This window comes from Danio rerio, chromosome 16 (assembly GCF_052040795.2).
Source record: "Danio rerio strain M-AB ecotype USA chromosome 16, GRCz13ab, whole genome shotgun sequence".
Taxonomy (NCBI): domain Eukaryota; kingdom Metazoa; phylum Chordata; class Actinopteri; order Cypriniformes; family Danionidae; genus Danio; species Danio rerio.
Genome location: NC_141036.1, coordinates 56,205,001 through 56,230,000, shown reverse-complemented (window position 1 = coordinate 56,230,000; position 25,000 = coordinate 56,205,001). Strand labels below are relative to the sequence as shown.

The 25,000-nt window shown below is 36.9% G+C and overlaps 1 protein-coding gene and 1 long non-coding RNA gene across 4 annotated transcripts in view; one reads left to right on the top strand and one right to left on the bottom strand.

The window, feature by feature from the left end:
• Positions 1–25,000, top strand: part of lim2.5 (lens intrinsic membrane protein 2.5) — a 425,704-nt gene that overhangs the window by 268,946 nt on the left and 131,758 nt on the right. The gene's annotated exons all lie outside the window — the stretch shown is intronic.
• The window catches only part of LOC147833518 (uncharacterized), a 102,826-nt gene that overhangs the window by 77,366 nt on the left and 460 nt on the right, over positions 1–25,000 (bottom strand). The window contains exon 2 of one of the 2 annotated variants that reach the window (XR_015512276.1): positions 11,653–11,754. This is a non-coding gene — a long non-coding RNA (uncharacterized LOC147833518). Of the gene's footprint in view, positions 1–11,652; positions 11,792–25,000 lie in introns of those variants that run through there. The other variant, XR_015512275.1, reaches the window with a different exon arrangement.

The window sequence follows — 25,000 nt, the reverse complement described above, 5'->3', positions numbered from 1 at the left end:
TGTTCTTTGATTTTATTCATTTTTTATGCTCATTTTATTATATACACTACCTGACAAAAGTCTTGTCGTCTTGTCGTCAAGACTTCTGTCAGGTGGTGTGTGTATACACACACACACACAACACTTGTATAAAGCTTAATTTATTTTATACTTCATGTAAAAACAGCATGCTACAGTATATAGCTATACCCTACCCTTAAACCAATTTACTAATATCGTATTCACCCAAAAACTCAGTCAACAACTCATTACTAAACACCTATAATAAATAAATGATTGATTGAACTTGTTAAATTAAAATAATAAATGATATATTAAAAAGGCTTAGTTGTATTCTATTTCATTATATTTAATAACTCAAGACTCATATATAAGTCACTGTGGAGGAGATGAGTTTTTTAGAATTTTTTTTTAGAACCTAAAAAAGAAGTAAAATATGTTTGTTTGTTTGTTTGTTTGTTTTTTCCCCCACACGATACACGTTGGACTAATAAAATTCCTCAATTGTGTGACTTGAATTTGAGTACAGTGCAATTGAATAAATTCCTCTTTGTGCTATTCCAATTCAGCATCCTGTGGGACGTGACAAATTCAATTTCCGACTCACAAATCAATTCTTAAATTGCAAGTGTCACCCAGACACACACACACACACACACACACACACACACACACACACACACACACACACACACACACACACACACACACACACACACAAGCATTAGTGTGAGCCCTGTATTGGCCATGGGCTGCTGACTCATGGTGTGTGTCGGGTGGAGATGCTCACTTTACCTGCTGTTTAATGTGCTGTAAGGAAGGGCGATATGGACTTAAAGGGATAGTTCACTCAAAAATAAAGTTTTGTCATCATTAAGTATGGTTCCAGACAAAAATGCAAATCAGGCATACAGTATGCATAAAATTGTAATATTGCATAAAACTAGGGCTGCATAATTTATTATTTAGCCTCAATCTTGCTGTGTGATCATTCACAAGTCACATTGTAGGATATTGCTATTGGACCTAGTGTCTGAAAATAAAACTTAAATATATTCAAATAACCCTGAAAAATCCTGCAAATATAATATAATATAATATAATATAATATAATATAATATAATATAATATAATATAATATAATATAATATAATGCAACTTTTTCAACTTATGGATTAATAGAATAAAATAACTGGATGGATGTATACAATATTTGAATGAATGAACACATGGATGGATGCAATTTTTGGATGGAAGAATGCATACAATATTTGGCTACGATGAATGGATGGATGGGATTGGTGGGATAGATACAATGGATGGATGGATACATATATGGATGGATGGATGCATGGATGGAAGAATGGATGCAATTTTTGGATGCATGGATGGATACAATATTTGGGTGTATATATGCATGGATAGATACAATATTTGCATGGATGGATGGATAGATGGATACATGAATGGATACAATATTTGGATGAAAGGATGGATGGGATGGATACAATGGATGGAAGAATGCATGAAAGGATGGATGGATGCAATTTTTGGATGAATGGGTGGATACAATATTTGGGTGGAAGAATGGGTGCATGGATGGTTACAATATTTGGGCAGATGGATGCATGAATGGATACAATATTCAGATGGATGCTTCACATGGATGGATACAATATTTGGATGGATGAATACATGCATGGATGGATGCAATATTTGAATGCAAGGATGGATACAATATTTGGGTGGGTGGATGGATGGATGTATGGATGGATACAATATTTGGGTGGATTGGTGCATGGATAGATACAATATTTAGGTGGATGGATGGATACAATAATTGGATGGATGAATGGATATGATAATTAGATTAATGGATACAATTTATGGATGGATGGATGGATGGATGGATGGATGGATGGACACAATATTTGGATGGATGGATGGATGGATGGATGGATGGATGGATGGATGGATGGATGGATGGATGGATGGATGGATGCATGGATGGATACAATATTTGGATGGATGGATGGATGGATGGATGGATGGATGGATGGATGGATGGATGGATGGATGGATGGATGGATGGATGCATGGATGGATACAATATTTGGATGGATGGATGGATGGATGGATGGATGGATGGATGGTCGGATACAATATTTGGGTGAATGGATGGATGGATGGAATATTTGAATGGATGGATGCATGGATGGATGCATGGATGGATACAATATTTGGATGGATGGATGGATGGATGGATGGATGGATGGATGGATGGTCAGATACAATATTTGGGTGAATGGATGGATGAATATTTGAATGGATGGGTGAACGCATGGATGGATACAATATTTAAATGGATGGATGGATGGATGGATGAATACAATGTTTGGATGGATGGATGGATGGATGAATACAATGTTTGGATGGATGTATGGATGGATGGAATATTTGAATGGATGGATGGATGGATGGATGGATGGATGGATGGATGCATGGATGGATACACTATTTGGATGGATGGATAGTCGGATGCAATATTTGGATAAATGGATGGATAAAATATTTGGATGGATGGATGGATACATACAATATTTGATTGGATGGATGGATGCATAGATGGATACAATATTTGGGTAAATGGATGGATGTATTGATGGATGGATGCAATATTTGGATGCATGGATGGATACAATATTTGAGTGAATGGATGGATGAATGAATGGAATGGATGGATGCACTGATGGATGGATGCAGTATTTGGTTGCATGGATGGATACAATATTTGGGTGGACCGTGGATGGATACAACATTTGGATGAATGGATACAATATTTGGAAGGATGGATGGATGGATGGATACAATATTTGAATGGATGGATGGATACAATATTTGAATGGATGGATGGATGGATACAATATTTGAATGAATGCATAGACTGATGCATAGATGGATATTTTAGTAAACCAATACTACAACTCTGTAGAATGCTTCACGCAACAGGCCACATCTCTAATGCACGGTTCTGTTGCCGCTAAACTGCTGCTTTAAAGACACGTGCAGACGATCTCTCCAGCCCTCTAAAAGCAATCAGACGAGTGTTGCGTAAGTCTGAGTAGGGAGCAGTTTACAAATGATCACAAACACAAAAGCGCAGACAGAGACTGTAATTAGGACAGATCCCCTGCTGCCACTGAGGTGCAAACGTGTTACTGCTTTGCTGAATTTCACACAGCACATGTCAAAATCACAGATAGCATGTTTGCATGAAGAGATTCTGGGTGATTTTAATTACATACAATGTTTCTTGCAGATTCTGCATGTACTGTTTAAATGCACCCTAAACTAACAGGTTAAAGTTTGACTGGTACGTTGACATCTGCTGTAAATGACTGCTAAACTAACAAAAAATAAATAAAAAATAGCTGGTACTGTATATATGTATTTAATTGTTTTCTATGTAATTTGTGCCAGCATTCATTCAGTCAGTCAAATAAAAGACTGACAAACATTAAAACGAATGAATGAATGAATGAATGAATGAAGGTAGGAAGGATGGAAGGATGGATGGAAGGAAGGAAGGAAGGAAGGAAAGAAAGAATGAACGAAGGCATTGTTTGATTGATTGAGTGGTTGGTTGGTTGCGTGGGTGGATGGATGGATACAATAATTAGATGAATGGATACAATATTTGAATTGATGATGGATGAATGGATGGATTGATATAATATTTGAATTGGAATAGATTGGGATGGGATGGATGGATTAGGTTGGATTGATAAGGATGGATTAAAAGGATGGGTGAGTGAATGGATAGATGGATGAATGAATTGGGATAAATGGTTGGGTTGGTGGGTGGATGGGTGAGTGGATCCATGGATGGATGGATAGATGCATTGGGATGGATGAGTTTGTAGGGTGGGTTGGTATTTGGATAAATGGGTGGACTGGTATGATGAATAGATGGATGGGTATGGAGGGATAAATTGGGATAGATGAATAAATTCGAATGGATGGGTTGGGATGGTGCATTGGGATGGATAGATTGGGATGGATGAATTGAAAGGGTGCATGGGGATGGATGGATTTGGATGGATAAGTTAAGAGGGTGGATAGATGGATGGATGGATACAATATTTGGATTGGGATGAGGTGGAGGCACGGGAATGGATGGATTGGGAAGGATGCGTTGGGAGGGTGGGTAAGTGGATGGATGCATTGGGATGGATGGGTTGGGATGGTGGGTGGGTATATGGATAGATGGGTTGGGACGAATGGATTGGTTTGATGGATAGACGGATAGATTGGGATGGATAAATTGGGATGGATGGGTTGGGAGGGTGCATGGGTATATGGATGGATGAATTAGTTGGGAAGGTGGTTGGTTGGATGGATGGATTGTAATAGATGAATTGCGAGGATGCATGGATATATGAATGGATAGATTGGTTGGGAAGGTGGATGGACGAATGGATGGATGGATGGATGGATGGATGGATTAGGAGGGTGCATGGGTATATAGATGGATGGATTGGTTGTTAGGGTAGGTGGTTGGATTGGCATAGATGAATTGGGAGGGTGCATGGATGTATGGATGGATAGATTGGGATGGATGAATCGGTTGGCAGGGAAAGAGGGAGGGTAGGTGGGTGGTTGGATGGATGGATGGATGGATGGATGGATGGATTAGGATAAAGGAATTCAAATGGATGGGTTGAGAGGGTGCTTGGGTATATGGATAAATATATTCGTTGGGATGGTGCGTAGATGGATGGATGAATGGATAAATGGATGGATTGGGATAGATGAATTAGGATTAATGGATGAGTTGGGAGGGTAGCTGGTTGAATGGATGGAGGGATATGATATTTAGATGGATGGTTGGATGGATTTAATGATACAATATTTAAATGGATGTGTGGATGGATAGACTGACGGATGGGTGATTAGGTGAATAGATGTTTAGATAGGTGTTTAGATGGATGGATGAACCATTTAATGAATTCATTTGTGCACATTTGAATGTGATTGATTTGAGCACTTTTTACTAAACTTACTCTCAAGGGAAACTCAAGGCACAAACCCAAAAACGTAACCTTTCAAAACCTCCAGAGATAAGAAAAATAAGTCATTAAAGGTTGAACGCTAGTGTAACACACTATTTCAAAACGACAGACTCTTAGTTTTCCCTAGCATAGAAAAGTTGCTGTAACTGATGAATCAAGCAGCTTCTATTTATAAATGCAATGAAACCTGTCGTGTACCTGCAAATTCAATCTCTCCCGTCCCGCAGGAGCACGTCCACAAAACATCTCGTCTTGTTTTTTTCTTATCTTCTGCGCATTCAGAACAGCTACTATAACGCATCACGCTCCAGACAAATGAATAGACAATTTTTTGTTGTTCTCTTGTACTGAAATGAAAGAGGACATGCTTCAATAGACAGCTGGATGAGAGAGAGAGAGAGAGAGAGAGAGAGAGAGAGAGAGAGAGAGAGAGAGAGAGAGAACATTACAACACCCACTGTACAGACAAAAAATCCAGAATATTCCTCGGTTCCCGTAACTACGTCAATGAAAATTTTTGAATTTTGAACTAGGTGAAGGACTCACAATGTATCTAGCAGCCCATTATATTTATAAATACCACAAACTACAGTAAGAGGTAAAGAGTGTAAAGAATATGGCCGCTCAGACACATAATTATTTTCTTTATTCCACAAATGATACACCATCAACCTCTCATACCCAGGAAAAGGCTGGATGGTCAGTGTGTAATAAGATTCCAAGGTATTTATATATCATATATATATATATATATATATATATATATACATATATATACATATATATATCATTGTCAAACTCCCATATCCTCCTTGCTTAAGACTTTTACTTTTAATGTAAACCTTTATTCCCTCTTTATGTGTGATCAGGTGTTTTGCAACAAGTCTTTGCTCCTGTATTAATATTATGATCTGAATACTCCTGCAATTAATGTTTAACTCTACCACAGCCAAACAAGATCATAGATGGTTCATGTTTGATGTCTCTGCAATGCTAATTTGGTGTACTAAACGGTTGTTTACATTTTACATGTGCAACATATTAACATTTTAAGAAACTTTAAACATTTCTGCACCAGCTTACACCCAGAATGCCTATGCAAACGACCACTATTTGAAACAAAAGGCTATGAAACATGCCTTGGGGGAGTTAACTTCTCACTGGTCAACTCAGCTCCTGAGGGTGGGAACAGAACCACCCTTATAAAAGCTGGTGACTAAGGCCCCGTTTACACTAGTGCGTTTTAGTTTGAAAATGCATAAGTTTTGCTACGGTTACGCCATCCGTCCACACTACGCCGGAGTTCTCGAGCGCCGAAAACGGAGCGTTTCGAAAACGCTGGAGAGGCCGTTTTCATCCTGAAACGCTGCTGTTCCGTCTCAGTGTGGATGGGGAAAGACGGAGACATCTGAAAACGGAGGCGGGGCTGCAAACGTTCGCCTATCTGATTGGGGCTTTTCCTCAATATTAAGTAGCCCACACACAGTTCAGTCTCGCATCCTCTTCTTGTAAGTTAAGACTTCGCAAGTTTGATCAAGGCTGCAGTCTCCCCCTTCTCAGTTTGATATGGGAAACATACCGAGGACACGGGTAAATCTTCAAAGGGAACAGTGTACTTTATAACTTCATTCACATCACCCTGGCTACGTTGTTTCACTTTCTCAACAATAAAATGTAAACATGATTTAAGGAACTGCCTATTTTCATTTTAATATTAGCAACTTAACAGACAGCAGAAATATTGAGGCGCCGTGCTGCATGAGTGTCATCTTCACTGTGTGGATATTTATAACAAAACGGAGCCGATAACAACTGCCTCCTTTCAATTTCAATGAAAATACGAAACACACCCTCTCTTTTGCTGAATATCAGTTTTAATAATCGATAATTATAAAAGTATAACATACAATAAGTTTATACATTGTAGGAAATAAAGGCAAGCGATCAGTCAATGTACCTGGATTAATCATTAACTTATCTTTGCGCTTAACCAAAACATGTTACCCGTGAACAAGTAACTTAATAGATTCCAATGACCAAAGTCAGGGAATTGGCCTATGTCGTTAGATAAAGACAACAACATGAATGAAATTTCACGTTTAGCAAATATAGTGAGATTAGATCCAGCGGAAGATGCTTGATGAGCAGTCCGACAAGCAGAGCTCTCATCTGGGTAGAAATGCTGGAGCGCTTGCCCGAGAGTGTGTGTGTGTGTGGTCACGTGATGTGCGTTTTCAGCGTTTTGGTGTGGACGGAGAGCTGTTCAGAAACGCTGGGTAAAACGCGAGTGTGGACGCGGATCGTTTTCATTCTACAACGCCGTTTTAAAACTAAAACACACTAGTGTAAACGGGGCCTAAGGCCGGGCCCAAAGAATCCAGGAGAACACCCAGAGGAGAAAGAGTCGTTCTGTTCCAGATCAGGGCAGCTTCTTTTCGGGTCCAGTGAAGAGACTTGGACCCTGGCAAAAATTACTTAACCGCACAACATTCCCATCTCCGAAAACTTTCTTTTCTTTCCGTTGAGAGTCTGCTCACGTTTGTTGTGCCGTGAAACCAAGTCAACACGACAACAGTTGTCGCCGTCTCAACTGAAAATCCAGTCTCCACCCCACTCCAAGCCTCGCAAGAATCACCAGCTGACCACATTGTCAACAGAGGGAGTTCTTCACATCACAAAAGCAATGCAAGTAACACCTCCAGATCACAACTGAATAGGTGTAAATAAATGTAACCCTAAAGATCTATAGAAGGGTTAAATAATTATTTTAGGATTGCTTGGTTTGGTCTTACAAAATCTAAGGGTTTTCACATCCTTACCCTCTCTCAAACTCTTATTTTTTCTTCCTTTTCTCTAAAACCTGTTTGAATGTGTGTTTGTGTTAGACTTTAGTTTCTGTTAGATTAGTTTAATAAGGTTTAATTTTTCATCTAAACGATTTTGTTACACTGCTTAAACATAAATAGAATTTTATTTTTGATAGCAATAAGCGTAGTTGAATCGTTGGATGATCTGTTTGTTCGAATTTAAAGAGTTGATTCTTTTGAAGCCCCGTTCAAATGAATCTTCAATTCACTTTGAGCTAATTCGCTGCAAGAGTGGACACATCTGTTTTATGTCTTATAATGAGCATTTTTTATCAGGGTCCTCTGATTAGGTTCAGAAGTTTAATTAATGAATAATTAATTATTGATAATGAAAAGGTTATTAGCTAGTAAATAAAATACCTTTTTTTAATAATGTCACTTTAGACAATTCTTTAGTCTTTAGAAATGATTTTACCAAACACAAAACACCTAAAATTAAAAAAATATATAGATCTTTCAAGTAAGTGGCGGTTCATTCCGCTGTGATAAACCAGGGAAAAGGTAGAATAAAATTGAATGAATGAAATCTGTAAAGTAAGTGCATTATAATGCATATAATAGACTTTGCTGATTTGTTCTGGGTTGTTCTTATTATACACATCATTGTTTAATGTATGATCTGTTGCAGTGGCCATCTTTGCACACAAGACGACATATTCATTGGCTTCAATTTATATTTAAATGTATTCATTTTGAGTATCCTTACTATTTACAACAATATTTTGTATGATTTTTCTTAAATTAACAAACTAGACATTCTGTTCAGACTTATTCTTTTGTTCCTCGTTGTAAAAAATCTATAGGTAAAAGAGCTTTTATGTTTAAGGGTCCAACAGATTGGAATAATTTACCTGTGAACATTCGATCCATTACATCATTTAAGGTTTTTAAGCAAACTTTGCTATCATATTTTACTTTGGATTGTACTTGTTTTTCCTAAGGATGTTGATTTTACTTTACTTAATTTTATTTATTTATTATTTTTTATGTTATGTCATGTTTTGGGGATGTTGTGTAATTTATGTTATTTCTTCTTGTGTTGTTATTATGTGATTGTGATTAATTGTGGGACCCCCTTGAAAATGAGATGGTACATCTCAAGGGGTTTATCCCAATGAATAAATACAAATACAAATATCAATCAATAACTTTAAAATGAACATTATTTAAATCTTTACAATCTGTTGTCATTTCTGATATTTAGGGTTTAGATTTAAAATGTAAACATTGTAAGCTTGTTAGATTCAAATAATGTAGTGTAAAACATTCTGAAACATCAATATCAGTGCATTGTCCATTAATATTAAAAGTTTATCAGACGTATAGGTATTATGAAGTAAAAAAAATAATGTATAGTTTTATACATTATATTTAACCTTTAAAAAAATTAAAAAGCTTACATTAGCAAATAAAACACAAGGTAGCTCTACTGGTCAAAAAAAAAAGGGGGGGCTCTCAGACAATTTTAGAAGCTGTCATTCATTCATTCTCATCATACTTAAGGTCTTGGGGTCTCTTGCTTATCCTCATAGCATCCACAAGGGATGAAAGAACAGCATCTTAACTGCCGTTTAATGTATAGTAAATCAGACTAATTCAAAGTAGCGTCACCGCGCAAAAAATCGTTTTGCATGTTACACTTCCGACTGTACAGTGTGTTTTCTTTTTCTTATAATGCACAGAGTTTTAAGCTAAGGGACATTTTCGTATGTCATTCACTGACAGTCGGACAGGCTCATCCAGTTCATCAAACTCCGTCTTTTAAAATCTAAATCGAAAGCGTAATAAAGCAGTCTCCTAATAAAGCCGGCGTATCAGCGCGCTGCTACATTGAAAACATTTGATACACTTTATTTGATACACTTCATATATATATATATATATATATATATATATATATATATATATATATATATATATATATATATATATATATACTCGAAAAAATAACTCAAGAGGTCTGTTACCACTGCATAGTTTAATACATTATTGTAACTTAAAAATTCTAAAATGCTGATTAGTTTAAAACTTTTAAGTTGCCAGAATAATTTTATTAAGTTTTCAAAACAGGAAAATATTGATAATTACATCGATTTAAAAATGCTGTTAATTTAAAAGTAAATATATCTGTCAGTTGCTTTAAAACAATATTTAACTTGCAGCAACCCAAAGAAATTGGGTTGATAATTCACACTAACAGAGTTTTGTATTTTTAAGTCCACACACTAATGTTTTTAGTTATTTTTACGCTGATAATATGGGACAGTACATGTTTTTGTTTTGTAAAACAATGAAAAACTGTGGTTTAATACAAATAAAAAACTACCGAAAAACAAAAATGTTGTTGTTAAATGTATTTCTTACAAGCATGAACAGTAAATTTAGAAACAAACAAAAAATTTTACAATTTTGGCTACTTATTTTATTTTGGGTTCTAAACTTGAAAATGTGCATGTTATTAAGTACATAACACTAGACTTGTTTTAAATTTTAAAATTTAGCTAATTGAAACAACATTTTTGAGTGCTCAACGTATAGATTTGAATTTTTTGCTATGTAAATCTGCTTCTGATTGAAGAGGAAAATATTTAGCTAACATAATAAAGTTTGTTGTCTGAACTTCCTTTTGTTAGATGTTGTCTTAACTTCAATATATTAATGGAAACTGTTGCATTAATTTTTTTTGTTTTGTCTAAACAATATTTTTATATATATATATATATATATATATATATATATATATATATATATATATATATATATATATATATATACCCCCCCTTTTTTTGTACACTTTGGCAATATGTTGTTAATATGTATGTCATGAATTTGAGAGAGAGAGATGATATTAAAGTAGTTAATTTTTCGCTTCTCTTTGAGTTATTTGCGCAGGAGCTGTGCTGTACATTTGCCTGCTGAAGTGATTGAGTCAGCAGGAACAACCCAACGCTGTGACTCTCTAATATTAGAGGCTTCTGTGCATCTTTACTATCACCTGCACTGCGCCCAGCTGTCAAGATGAGCACCACAAACAGTTTAAAGAGGACGTATCACCAAAATATGACATTTTCAGTGCTTTTGCAGATAAAATGAATTGGGGTTTTATCTCCGCACATTCTGACTTTCTCCTTTATATTATAATTTCCGTATTTTTAAAATTCTAAATAGGGAAACCATATTAGCAGCCAACGACTATTAAAGTACAACATCGTTCACAGTCAGTTAAATTGTGCTAATGTTGTTTTAAAGTCCTACTTGCATGCGATTTCAGACCCAATAATCAAAGTAGCTCAAACATTCTTAAACATTATCCTAAAACTATTGAACACCTATTACTGTCTCATTCCTCGCCATTTTTAAAAACATCTTTGATCCACGTGTTGACCACTGTAGTCTTCATTGTCTACTGTAAATAGCTAAATACAATTAACCTTTGTTAAAGCTGTACATTTTATAATTTCTTGTGGCCAAATGGTTCAAATTCATCAATTTAAATCTTATACAGTAAAATATTTAAAACAAATCTTTTAATTAAATCAGGGTTAAACTTTGCATGTGTTCTCAACTGTTTTCTGGTTCATTATAATCCCAACTCTACACTACTGAAACTTCACAAGCACAATCTGAGGACATCATAAGTTTATTTTATTAAAAGGGGATTTAAAGTTCTCTTTAAATGAGAATTCACCACAAAAACAAGAGAATCTACTCACCCTTATGTCTGAATCCGAATAACCCACTTTCTTCAGAATGCAGTCTTTTCTAGATGATGAACTGTCTTGACCAGCATCTTATTTATCCATTATTCACAATATCTGGAGAAAACAATACATCTTTTCTTATTAATCTTCATGCAGTTGCTTGAAAGCAACATGTAAATCCACCAGAAAACATCGTTGGTGCGGCCATATTGGATTAGCATTTCTGAGCCAATCACCTGAGCCATAAAAACCATGTGATCACTCCTTTTTCGAAATTTACATTTAGATTATGCTAATTGATGTGCTAAAATATGTAAAACTAAAATCATTTTAACAAAAAACACACACATATTGAGACATCTTAAAAACCAGTGATGAAACCAAAACATTTTCAACTAAATGCATTTTCTTTATTAAATCAAAAAGCGAAGTATTAATAAAACCCACAAAAATCCAAGTACAGAAACCCCAATGTAAAACCAGCTCACCATACTGTTAATTAAAAGACTCGCCAAAAAGATATGCTTGTAATAGTAAATTTAGTATAGACAGATTAGTATTATTAGGGTGGTTTTGCAATTGCAAGTATTTTGCATTCCCTTCTTGTTATTTTTGTCAAAAACAAAAGCCTTAATTAAAAACTATTCATTGATGGTTTTAAACGCTGGTGTAATTCGGGAATTGTAAGGCTTGGGGACATGTTCTCAGACAACAAACTAATGTCGTTGACGGAATTAGCTCAGAAATACCAGTTAGTCAAAATTAATTTTTTTTCGTTTTCTTCAATTGAGACATTATATCACAGCACAACACTTGCTAAAAATTGTGAGATATCCGATATTGAGAGGTTATTATTTTTATTATCAGGAAAGATATCTGTGGGTTGATTTTATGCGTCTGTATGTTCAATCCCATCCCCTGATTCACAGAGAATTAAAACCAAATGGGAGGAAGAGTTGGTTACTGATATTGATGAGGAAACATGGGATGATATTTGGTCTAATGCTCACAAAATATCTGTTTGTACACGTACAAAGGAAATACAATATAAAATAATACACAGACTTCATATCTCCCCAAACCGCAGACATCTATTTAACCCTTCTAATTCACCTACAGTATGTGTTTAAAATGAAACCTGATGTAGGTACTTTAACACATTGTATGTGGTCATGTAACAAACTGCAAAGATTCTGGTCCTTGGTGCTGTGGGAAATGGAGAAGATCTTTAACATGCCATTGGATTTTGACCCAGTTTCATTGATTTTGGGTATACCTAATGGACGCATTTTATCATCAGCTAATACGAAATTGTATAATATATTGACTTTTGCTGCCAGAAAAATTATTTTACTTAATTGGGTTAGAGGGTGAGGCAGTGGCGCATTAGGTAGTGCTGTCGCCTCACAGCAAGAAGGTCGCTGGTTTGAACCTTGGCTGGTTCAGTTGGCATTTCTGTGTGGAGTTTGCATGTTCTCCCTGCCTTCGCGTGGGTTTCCTCCGGGTGCTACGGTTTCCCCCACAGTCCAAAGACATGTGGTACAGGTGAATTGGGTAGGCTAAATTGTCCGTATTGTATGAGTGTGTGTGTGAATGTGTGTGTGGATGTTTCCCAGAGATCGGCTGCGGCTGGAAGGGCATCCGCTGCGTAAAAACTTGCTGGATAAATTGGCAGTTCATTCCACTGTGGCGACCCCGGATTAATAAAGGGACTAAGCCGACAAGAAAATGAATAATTGGGTTAGTTATAAATCTTCATCACTTAAAGGTTGGCACAAGATCTTTTTTCAGTTGATTTCTCTGGAACATCTTACCCATGTTTTACATTAAAAAAAAAAAAAAAAAAACTGATATTTTTAAAATATTTTTTCAAAGTTTGGACTCCATTTTTGGACTATTTGGAACCTAGTCTTTGCCCTATCATGCTGAAAGGAATATTGTACATAATGTTATCTGAAAAACAAGCGTTGTTACTATCCTTTTTTTCCTGATCTGTTTAATGTGGGGTTGTGCTGTTTTATATGTAATCTAAGCTGTTTTTTGTTTGTTTTCTCTCTACATTCTTCTGTGTTGTTATTATTTTTGTTGCTGCTGTTGTTGTTGTTCTGTGTGTATCTTTTGAAGATGTCTTGTTATGTCTGTATTGTAGTGAAAATCCAATAAATATAATTATTATTAAAAAAGCATTTTTTTAATCATAAAAATAAGACAAATGAAATCAAGTTATTTTCCCACAGATGGGTTGCGGCAAAAAAAGCTGCTTAAAAACGTGCTGGATAAGTTGGTGGTTCATTCCACTGTGGCAACTCCTGATTAATAAAGGGACTAAGCCGAAAAGAAAATGAATGGATGAAATCAAGTTATCACTAAAATAATTATGTTCGTCATGAAAATATTGGCATTTTATGTCTGTCTGGATACATACAGGTCAACTCTGTTATATCAGTTATAAAAGAGGACGACAATCCTTTAAGCAAGCAAAAAGTTAGACAACAATTAGCAACATAATCAAATGTTCCCAATCACATTTAAGCGTTTTTGCAGTATCTTACATTAATAATAGAGCTGCACGATTTTGGCTAAAATGAGAATCGCGATTTTTTAATTATTTTTTTGGCCTAAAATAAAGATCACGATTTTCTCATGATTCTGGGTTAATATGAGTGGGCTATTATTTTTGTTATTCTTAAACATATGTTAAAACGGCAATAGGCTTTGTGTTGCTGTACTGTTGGTTAAAAAGCTAAATTTTGACTTGGAATGGTGGACTTGAACAGACTTTAGACTTGACCTAGTCATTAATGCTGATGATAATTCTGATGTTGAATCATTGTGTTTGAGTCAATCTGTAATTTTCTGCCTAAAATCTGTCACTGACGTGATTTTCGTGAATACAGAAGACTGGGTGGGTATTTTTGCCTTTCGGCGGGTTTTGGATACTTTTTGGGCTGAAGTCAGTCAGCTACATCTGGCAACACAATGTGCGCTTTCGGTTTCATTTTCACTGCTAAAAGCGGTTGATTTCCCGCGCGGCTCCCAAACGATCACTCTGTGCCACAAACTGAATGTTATTTACAAATTTATGACCTGTCATACACAGCCTATGCAGGTTCTGTTCTCTAAAGTAGACTTCATTCAGAGGCACGCGCGCACCCGCCCTCTCTGTGATAACAGCTGACTGTCAGCTCACGTCACGTGTGATTTTGCGGTCACAAATACATTACATGAAGACAGAAATGACAATTTTGGGGTGATTTATATCTTATAAATACAGCATGTGACTCTTTCAACACTATTTGCTGGTGTCCAGGTTGCTGAACAACTTATGTAAAACAATGTGAAGACTTGTGCGGCCACCATTGCTTCTCTCCTGAACTTGAAAATATCATTGACAGAATCGTAGAAATGCTGGTTTAAGATCGACTAGGGCCTGCACAGTTTAGTTCCAACCCTGCTCCAACACACTTACCTGTAGGTTTCAAACAAGCCTGAAGGACTCAATTAGTTTGATCAGGTGTGTTTAATTAGGGTTGGAACTAAACTGTGCAGGGCTGCGTCCCTTTTGGAACTGAGTTTGACACCTGTGGTCTATGGGGGTCGAATCGAGATCGCAATCTTTTTACGATTAATTTTGCAGCTCTAATTAATAATGAATTCAGATCACTGTTAATCATTGGTTGCATTTCATTCCAGTTTAAGGAAAATATATGTTCCACTATAAACAAAGTACCTTTTGGATTTAATTAACTTCCAGTCAGTAAGCTAGGTAGATGTTCAGGAGAGAACTTACAATACAAAAAAAGCCACTGTTACATTTGCAGGTGCTGGAAATGTCAAGAAGTTTCCTAGCAACCAGATTCCAGAAGATAAACAATGTTTTTCGGTGCTTGCATTCATTCTACAGGTGTACAATTATCACCGGAGGATCATTTAGCGCTCCGCAAATGTTTGCTAAGCGGTGCCTGTTATCATCTGCTTTGACTCATTGGTGTATTTTTGCTTAAAGTGTCTCTATTATGGCTTTTCAGGTGTTACTGTTCAAGTGCTGTGTAATGTGGCTGTTTGTAAAGGTAAAAGCTCTGCAAATTTCAAATATCCTCAAGTGGCACCAAAAATGAGGAAATGAAACCTGTGTTTTAATTCAGTCCAAATACAGAACGGTTAAACAGGGATCAGCACCCCAAAAAACTGTACATCAATCAACGTAGTTCAGGGATGTCAAAATCATTTTAGCTCAGGGGCCACATGGAGGTAAATCTATCCCCAAGCGGGTCGGACCAGTAAAATCACTGTGTATATATAACGTAAAAACAACAACTTCAGATTGTTTTCTTTGTTTTAATATGATCTACATAAAACATAAAGCTGCAGCGTGAGGACAACACGATCTTTGTACTGTAACTTGTAACAGAAATTTGTAACTTTTTGATTTAGTTGCTTATTCATATGGATTCATGCAATCTCATTTGTACAATTTAGTACAATTTGCTAGTCCACCAATGATGGTTGGATTTAGGGGTGTGGGTGCCACACCACTGTGGATATTATTGGGAGGTCGCTGACAGGAACAGTGAACAGCTCCGCAAAAGCACGTCTGGAACCCATATGCAAGTTTATTTAACAGTCTATGACAGAAACACCATTGAGCCTCACTAGATCCTCCTGTATGGGTGCGCATCTGTTATAAAACACTCACAGGACATTAATTTGAACAACTATGCATTCATTCATTCATTTTCTTGTCGGCTTAGTTCCTTTATTAATCCGTTGTCGCCACAGAGGAATGAACCGCCAACTTATCCAGCAAGTTTTTATGCAGCGGATGCCCTTTCAGCCGCAACCCATCTCTGGGAAACATCCACACACACACATTCACACACACACTCATACACTACGGACAGTTTAGCCTACCCAATTCACCTGTACCGACCTTCTTGCTGTGAGGCGACAGAACTACCTACTGCACCACTGCCTCGCCCAGACAACTATGCAGATATATTAAATAGTTCACACAATAATACGTAAAAAGAGACTTTCACTTTCACTTCACGCATAGTTTGTGAATGAACCAACTTACGTGTTGCTTATTAGTTGCAGACGCGATCATGAGGCTGTTTTTGCGCAGAGTTTAAAGTAATCAGTCACAGAACTGGAGAAAGTGCGTTACTTCGTTCATTTTAATATAGCATATTAATAATGAAATCCAAAAATTATTTATAGTATTATTTTGAGTTAATTTCTAGTGTCCAACTTGCAGGATCGCTGAGGCCCACTAGTGGGCTGCGGCTCACTGGTTGAAAATCCCTGCTTAATCAGATTAAATGAAATGTTTGAAGTTGCGCCATCCAGTGGACACAACTGGAACAGCAGCTTCTTTTATTGAAAAATTGCAGCTCGTTTTTATACTTTACAGAATCATCTCGTGGGCCGGATTAAACCTGTTTGCGAGCCTGATCCGGCCCGCAGACCATACGTTTGACACCCCTGCTGTAGCTGAAGCTGAAGCCTGGAACAGTTTGTTGACATGTTGAGAAGAAGCTGTTTTCATATGACAATAATAGTTAATATTGGGATATGTAAATAAGCATTTGATTTCCACCACTCACAACAGAGCAACTGACCAGTCAGAGCAAAGTAGGCCCTATGGAAGGTGGAGTTTAGAAAGACTGAATCCCTAAACCGGGCAAAGCGGTGGCGCAGTGGGTAGCATTTCACCTCACCACAAGAAGGTCGCTGGTTCAAGCCTCGGCTGGGTCAGTAGGCGTTTCTGTGTGGAGTTTGCATGTCCTCCCCTGTGTTTGCGTAGGTTTCCTCCGGGTGCTCTGGTTTTCCCCACAAGTCCAAAGACATGCGGTATTGGTGAATTGGGTGTGTTAAAATTGACCATAGTGAATGAGTGTGTATGTGTTTCTCAGTGCAACTGGAAGGGCATCAGCTACGTAAAAACATATGCTGGATAAGTTGGTGGTTCATTCCACTGTGGTGACCCCATATTAATAAAGGGACTAAGCTAAAAAGAAAATAAATGAATGAATCCCTAAACCAACCATTTCAGACACCAAAAGAATAGAGCCGATGCTGAAATGGATTTCATGAGGAAAATCAAAGTGATTTAGACCTCAGACAGATGTAAACCTATCACAGAAGAAAAAAAACATATAAAAGAGCCACTTTAAGAAGGACTATTATATCCACACCTCCCTGTGTGACACAGTTTTTCATATTACTGTTTATAGGAGCTGAGTAAAAGCTGAAGATTGAATATGGAAATGAGAATTTAATTTCCACCAATCACAAAAGAGCCACTGAGTAATCAGGGGAGAGTAGGACTGCTGTGAGGTGTGATTTAGAGAGACTGGGTCCTTGAATCTTGATCCAAGAGAATAGAGCTGATGCTGAAATAAATATCATGAGGAAAATCAAAGTGATTTAGACCTCAGATGGAGGTAAACCTATCACAGAAGACAGAAAACCCTATAAAAGAGCATAAAAGCAGAGATGTATAAAGTACTAGAGACCCAGACTTAAGTACAAGTGCTCTATCAAAAAAGTGAAGAAGTGGAAGTGCTCTTTAAGCACCTTACTTAAGTGGAAGTACTAAAGTATTCAACATTTTTTGTACTTAAGTATTGCAAGTAGTTTATTTAAAAATTTACTACTCAGGTACTGAAAGTAAAAGTATTGTGTAAATAAGTTGTTAAAGAAAGCAGTCAAAAGACATCATATTGTTTTGTTTATTTTAAATATCTTTTTTGGGGCACGTGATTAAGCAGAACGAAAAAAACAGGGCTTAAGATAACATTTTTCTCTCGAGCTTGAACCACAGATCTGACAGATTATAACAGCTTTAACACACCTTTCAAAGTTGTGCGTCACAAAAACACTCCGTAATCCACTCAAAACGCTATTTAACCCCATTTTCGTATCGCAAATTACCGGTTGTAAACACTGTGAACGCAAGTTCTAAACATTCTACCGGGAGACGCTGGTCAATATGGCGCCCTCCATGCAGCAGCTAAGAAAAAGGTCTATAATTGTAACAATTAGGGGTGTGAATCTACACTGCTCTCACGGCTCAGTTTAGTTACGATTATCATGCCATGGATTCGGTTCAATTCGATATCTGGTTGAATCACGGAGCATTGACGATGTTTTCCATACATAATTAAATTCTTTCTTCACAACACAGGAATTATTATTTTTTAAATCTTAAAATATGTTAATATTTATATATCATTTGTAATACAATTTTGTTCTTTAATACAGCAGTAAGATATGAACTGTACTCTTAATTTGACCTGCTCAAAGAAAACTCTCTTTGTGAATGTATCAAACAAAACTTCAACACATACACAGAAGACAGCATGAGGATGTATAGCAAATAAACTCATGTAAATATTATCCTGCTTGCTTTTTGAGCGCTGACAGGTGAGGTCTTACACCCCTATGATTGGTTATTGTCTTCACCTGCTCAACAGAAAGGGCTGTGACTGGCTTTAAAAATGAAAGCGCTGTTCAACGATGAGTGACGCAGGAAGAACGGCCACAGTTACAGTCTATATGCGCATAATACGCGGTTATCACAGGTAATCCATAATAGTCACAGTGGAGAAAACTCGCACTCCAGACATGCTCGTGTCTGGATCCACAAGTATCACTTTGACAGCCAAGAGGCGAGGAAAAGTTACCTCACAAACACGCCAGCGGGTCGAATGTCCAAAGTGAGAGAGAGAGAGGCAGATGGAGTTTTACAGCATTTCTCTCCGTAGTGGTGAAATAGCGGCTCGTGTGCTGTACTGCCTTCATTGTCAATAGAAGACTGTCCAGCAAACTAACAAGCAGTTGAATTGTGTACAGTTATCTACTTTTTAAGTAGTAAGAGTGGTATTTACTCGCCCTTGCCTCCTTTGCCATAGTATTCTACTGCGACATCGCGCATAGGAGATAAATGACATCAGTACGTAATAATCGGTAATGATCTATTACTGAACCGATATCAATAATTTTGACACCCCTAGTAACGAATACCGATGCAGCACATAAAAAATCTATGAGTAAAAGTATTAAACTCATCGAAAATATGCACTGAAGTAAAAGTGGAAGTAGGAGAAAAAACAATACTCCAGTAGAGTAGAGATACAGCCTTTTAGTACTGAAGTACAGTAGTGAAGTAGTTCTACTTCGTTACTGTACATCTCTGCACAAAAGGGCCACTTTAAGAGAAATGTTTTATCCACATCTCCCTGCGTGACTCAATGTTTAATTTTTCTGTTAACAGGGCTTGAGAAAAAGCTAAAAATTGCATATGATAATGAGCATTTTATTTTGAACAATTACAACAGAGCAACTGACCAATCAGAGCACAGCAGGTCCTCTGGGAGGCGGAGTTTGTAGAGACTAGGGTTGCATCCGAAACCGCATACTTTCATAATATAGAGTACGCTAAGCCAGTATGCGAGCCGAGTAGTATGGCCGAAGTAATAGAATTCGAAAATCAGCACGCGAGAAGTACCCGGATGACTTACTACTTCCGGCGAGATTCTGAAGTGCGCATCCCATGGACGCTCCGCTATCCCATGATGCCCAGTGAGAGAATTCATGAATGAGAGTGAAGCGACGCAACCGACGCAGGTAGGTCATGTGACCATAACAAAATGGCGGATGTAGTACGTCCGAATTCCATTCATAGTTTTCACATTCATACTGTATAGAACGTACTTACAGAACGCCTGAGTAGTAAGTTTAAATTTAAATGCAGTACCTACTGAGTAGTAGGTGGTTTTGGACGCAGATTAAGTCTCTAAACCAACCATTTTAGACACCAAAAGAATAGAGCTGATACTGAAATAGGTTCATGAGGAAAATCAAAGTGAATTACACCTTGGATGGATGTAAACCTATCACAGAAGACAGAAAACCATATAAAAGAGCATAAAAGGGCCACTTTAAAAAGGAATGTTTTATCCACATCTCCCCGTGTGACACAATATTCGCATTACATCATAAACTCTGAACTGCAGACTCTATTGCACTTGTTCAAGTATTCAGAGTTTCCGAGATAAAAGGAACGCAGCATGAGAACAGCGGGAAATACCGCATGCAGTTCACTCGAGGAGGGCCTCGGTGTGATATCATAGTCAAATAAAAACGCTTTTTAGTACTGCCCTCAATTTATGGCTATGAGACACATGCGTATGCTAAATTATGCATGAGCAGAGCAGGCTTTATGTATTAATCTCTGCGCTGTTATGTGGTTATGTGAGATGCAGCCGCTATCATCATCGTCTGTGCGCTCTGTGCTTTTTGGCCAGTGTATGGAAATCTCTAAGCATATGCAGATGCATTAGGAGCAGATGGTGAAATGGATGGACTTGATACAATTTCCAATACGAGGAGCAATAGAAGGAAAGTAGACGCTTCCCAAATCACACAGCCCGTATCACAAGCATCCAAGAGCCGCTGCAAAAAAGTTCCAGTTGCTGCAGACAAGATAAGACTTTACATACCAATGAAACTGCTGGGGTGTTTCTGGTCTTAAAGTCACCATGAAATCAACATTGACACTTCTTCTTATTTTGTGGAATACTGCAATGTATTCGTTATAAATGATTTAAATGCATGTGTCATTGCAATCTGCAACTTTTTCTGTTATGTCTGAATCTGTAATCACTGTCTTCAATCATGACTTAAAGTCAAGATTTTAAATCATTTGGAATGTGAGACACTGGCCTGTGGATATTAGTTTTAATGGTCATTGTATGTGTGTTTTACATTTACATTTAGTCATTTAGCACACGCTTTTATCCAAAGCGACTTTCAAATGAGGACAAGGAAGCAATTTACACAACTATAAGAGCAACAATGAATAAGTGCTATAGGCAAGTTTCAGGTCTGTAAAGTCTAAGAAGGAAAGTATTAGTAAATTTTAGTAATTTCGTAATTTTTTTTATTATTTTTTTTTTGGAGTACAGTTATTGGTATATCCAGAGAGGCAATTGCAGATTAGGAAGTGAAGTGGAGACTAAATAGTTGAGTTTTTAGTCGTTTCTTGAAAACAGCGAGTGACTCTGCCGTTCTGATGCAGTTAGGGAGTTCATTCCACCAACTGGGCAGATTGAACGTGAGCATTCGCGAAAGTGATTTCTTCCCTCTTTGGGATGAAACTTACAAATGAGGACAAGGAAGCCATTTACACAACTATATTATAAAGGATGAACTATGCTATCTGGTATTTTCAACCCAGGCTCTTCTGAAAAAGTACCCCATATATAGATTTCTGGAGAGCGCAAAATATGTCCCAGGAGCTAGCTTTTTTTTTTTTTTTTTTTTTTTTTGCTTTTTTGAGATCTAAATTTTCACTCACAAATGCCATTCCCGCCTGCTCTTCTCACTTAAATTCACCAGAGTTCACTGTCGATTGACTGAGTGATTGACTGACCCACCCTTCTTCTTCCTTAAGGCTGATTTATACTTCTGCGTCAAACGCCGCCGTATGCTACGGCGCTGACGCATAGCCCTTCGCCGTCGGCATCGCTGACGTGCACCACTCAAAAAATGTAACTACACGTCGCAACGACGCGTAGCGCAATCTCTGTGATTGGTCGGCTTGGTAGCGCTGACGAGTCTGGGGGGGACCAAGAGCCGCGTGAATGGTGCGAGCCTGATGGAACGATTGTTTACAAGTGTGGAGTCACGTGAAGGAGCTCCGGATGGAAAGTTTTGTTTTGTGTTTAACTTATAGTTAAAGTTGTTGCACGTCCGCCGGTTCCTGCCTCAAAATGAGCGAGTTTGAGCCACTTGTACATCCCGGAAGTGTTCAGGAAAACAAAACAGCAGCGAAGAAACTCGACACAGAGGAACATTTACACCTCACTGCCCACTAGCTTTTCAGAAGAGTTAATGCAGACCCACAGAGACAGCGCACAGAAGTATAATTGCACAGCTACGCGCGTTGCAGGCGCCGTGGGTTACGCCGGTCACTTGACGCAGAAGTATAAACCAGGCTTTAAACCTAACCAATAGTGTTTTCAAAAGCACCGATTGACCAATGCCCACCCACTTCCCTAAACCCATCCAACAGTGTTTTGAAAAACAAACCAGAAAAATAAAAGCCCCCTGATTTTTACCACGTTTTCAGATCTTACCACATTGTCACCCTGTTATTTACTTGTTTATTTTATTTTTAGCCTTTTGTTTTTGTCGTACATGCTTTCTGGAACCATTCTTTAACGTACACGAACACCGTTGTCGCAGTCATTTCCGCTCTGCATCTCAAGTCTGCTAACATACGAGCGAATGGACAAACTGGTAACAACATAAAACCTGTCCATACGGAGGTGAGTGGTCAGCTGGTGAGCGAGAAAAGAAGCAACGTCATACTGCCCCATAGCGTTTGTTTTAAAGACAAAATGCAGCCATACATTCCTCTGGCTACATAATTCACAATCTCCAAAAACGTACAGTTGAAGTCAGAATTATTAGCCCCCCTAAATAATTAGCCCACCTGATTATTTTTTCCCCCAATTTCCGTTTACCGGATTTTTTTCAACACATTTCTAAACAGTTTTAATAACTCATCTCTAATAACTGATTTATTTCATCTTTGCCATAATGACAGAAAATAATATTTTATTGGATATTTTTCAAGACACTTCTATACAGCTTAAAGTTACATTTAAACTAGGTTAATTAGATTAACTAGGATGGTTAGGGTAATTAGGCAAGTTATTGTAAAATGATGGTTTGTTCTGTACACTATTGAAAAAAATACTTAAAGGGACTAATAATATTGACCTTAAAATGGTTTTTAAAAAAAATAAAAACTGCTTTTATTCTTGATGAAATAAAACAAATAAGACTTTCTCCAGAAGAAAAAATATTATCAGACATACTGGGAAAATTTCCTTACTCTGTTAAACATCATTGGGGAAACATTTAACCTGTCAGCCAGCACTCAATTTTGGGGATTTACACCTACCTAAATTTAAATAGTAACAGTTCTTGACTCCAGTAAGCTACAAACACAAATTATGTATCATTGGAAAGAAGACACTTTGGGCTTTACTGTGGTAAAAGGAGAAGTTGAGTGTTAAAAAATATATAAAAAGTTATACATTATGAAGTCATGAGGAAAAAAAATTGTATTGTGTTTAATTTTAGTTTTCCATATATAAAAACAGGTAAATATTAAAAAAGAAAAAAATTCAAAGGGGAGCTAATAATTCTGACTTCAACTCGGACTTCCGATTTATATCTGATCTATTTTCACATATGAAGGAGGCCCGAAACCGATCTCTGAATATCCGAATGCATACGTTTTGTTTGTGTTTACACTGTCATAAAACAGATCCGATCTGTGTCACATATGAGCATAAAATTGGGTCACATATAACTGGCAGTGTAAACACGGCCTTTGTGTCTGAGTCTATTTACTTGTCAACTCTGTTACTTCAGAAAATAAAAGGCAGAATATTTACCCAATAAAAAAATGTCTAAATTCTGTGTTATGTTTGTCATGACAAAAGTAACAAATTATATCACACATGGAACAATCAATGTTAAACTTACATTTTGATGTAAAAAAAAAAGATGGATAAATCAGACCAAAACACTAACATGTGGGCATTTGACAAAAAGATGATCAATCCATTCGATACTTGAGTTACAGAAGAATTAGGATTAACAATTAGATACAATCTCGTTTGTGGGGTAGATATTGTGTAACACTTTTAAATGTAATTCTTTAACTTTGGGAACACAAATTTTGTAAGGAGCCAAGCTTTTTTTTTTTTTTTCAAATTAATTTTATATATTAGAAAATTCCAAAGAAATTTTTCCCTCGGAATGATTCTTTTCTTTGACTGAAACACTGTTCTTATGTTTTTATTAAACATTTTAGGTCGTAAACGCATTTGTCTTCAACTACAAGTTTTGGTTCTTTTTTAACAATCACTTCAAATGACCAGTGGCATTTCAATAAATGAGCAAGGCAGTTGGGTATGGCCTTAATCATAGTATGAAATTCTTTACAGGGAAATTATATTTACGTTAACCATAACATCTCCATATGAGTTCACTTATGGATCAAGTAAATAGCTAATTAATATCTTTTTCATGCCTGTATTCTTATAAAAATCGATTTATTCTTCTTTAAGACGCTTTCGTTACTTCATAGCTTCACTTTGTGAGGGAAAAAAGACTATTCGGATGCAAAAAACGAAATACTGTTGGGTTATATTATAGTAAAACATGAATAAACATCAAAAATAGCACAACTTACTTATATATCCCGCCTTTTTTCAACAGTAAAACGATAAAATAAATTAATTAATAAAACAAACAGCTTGTAAAATGACGCATC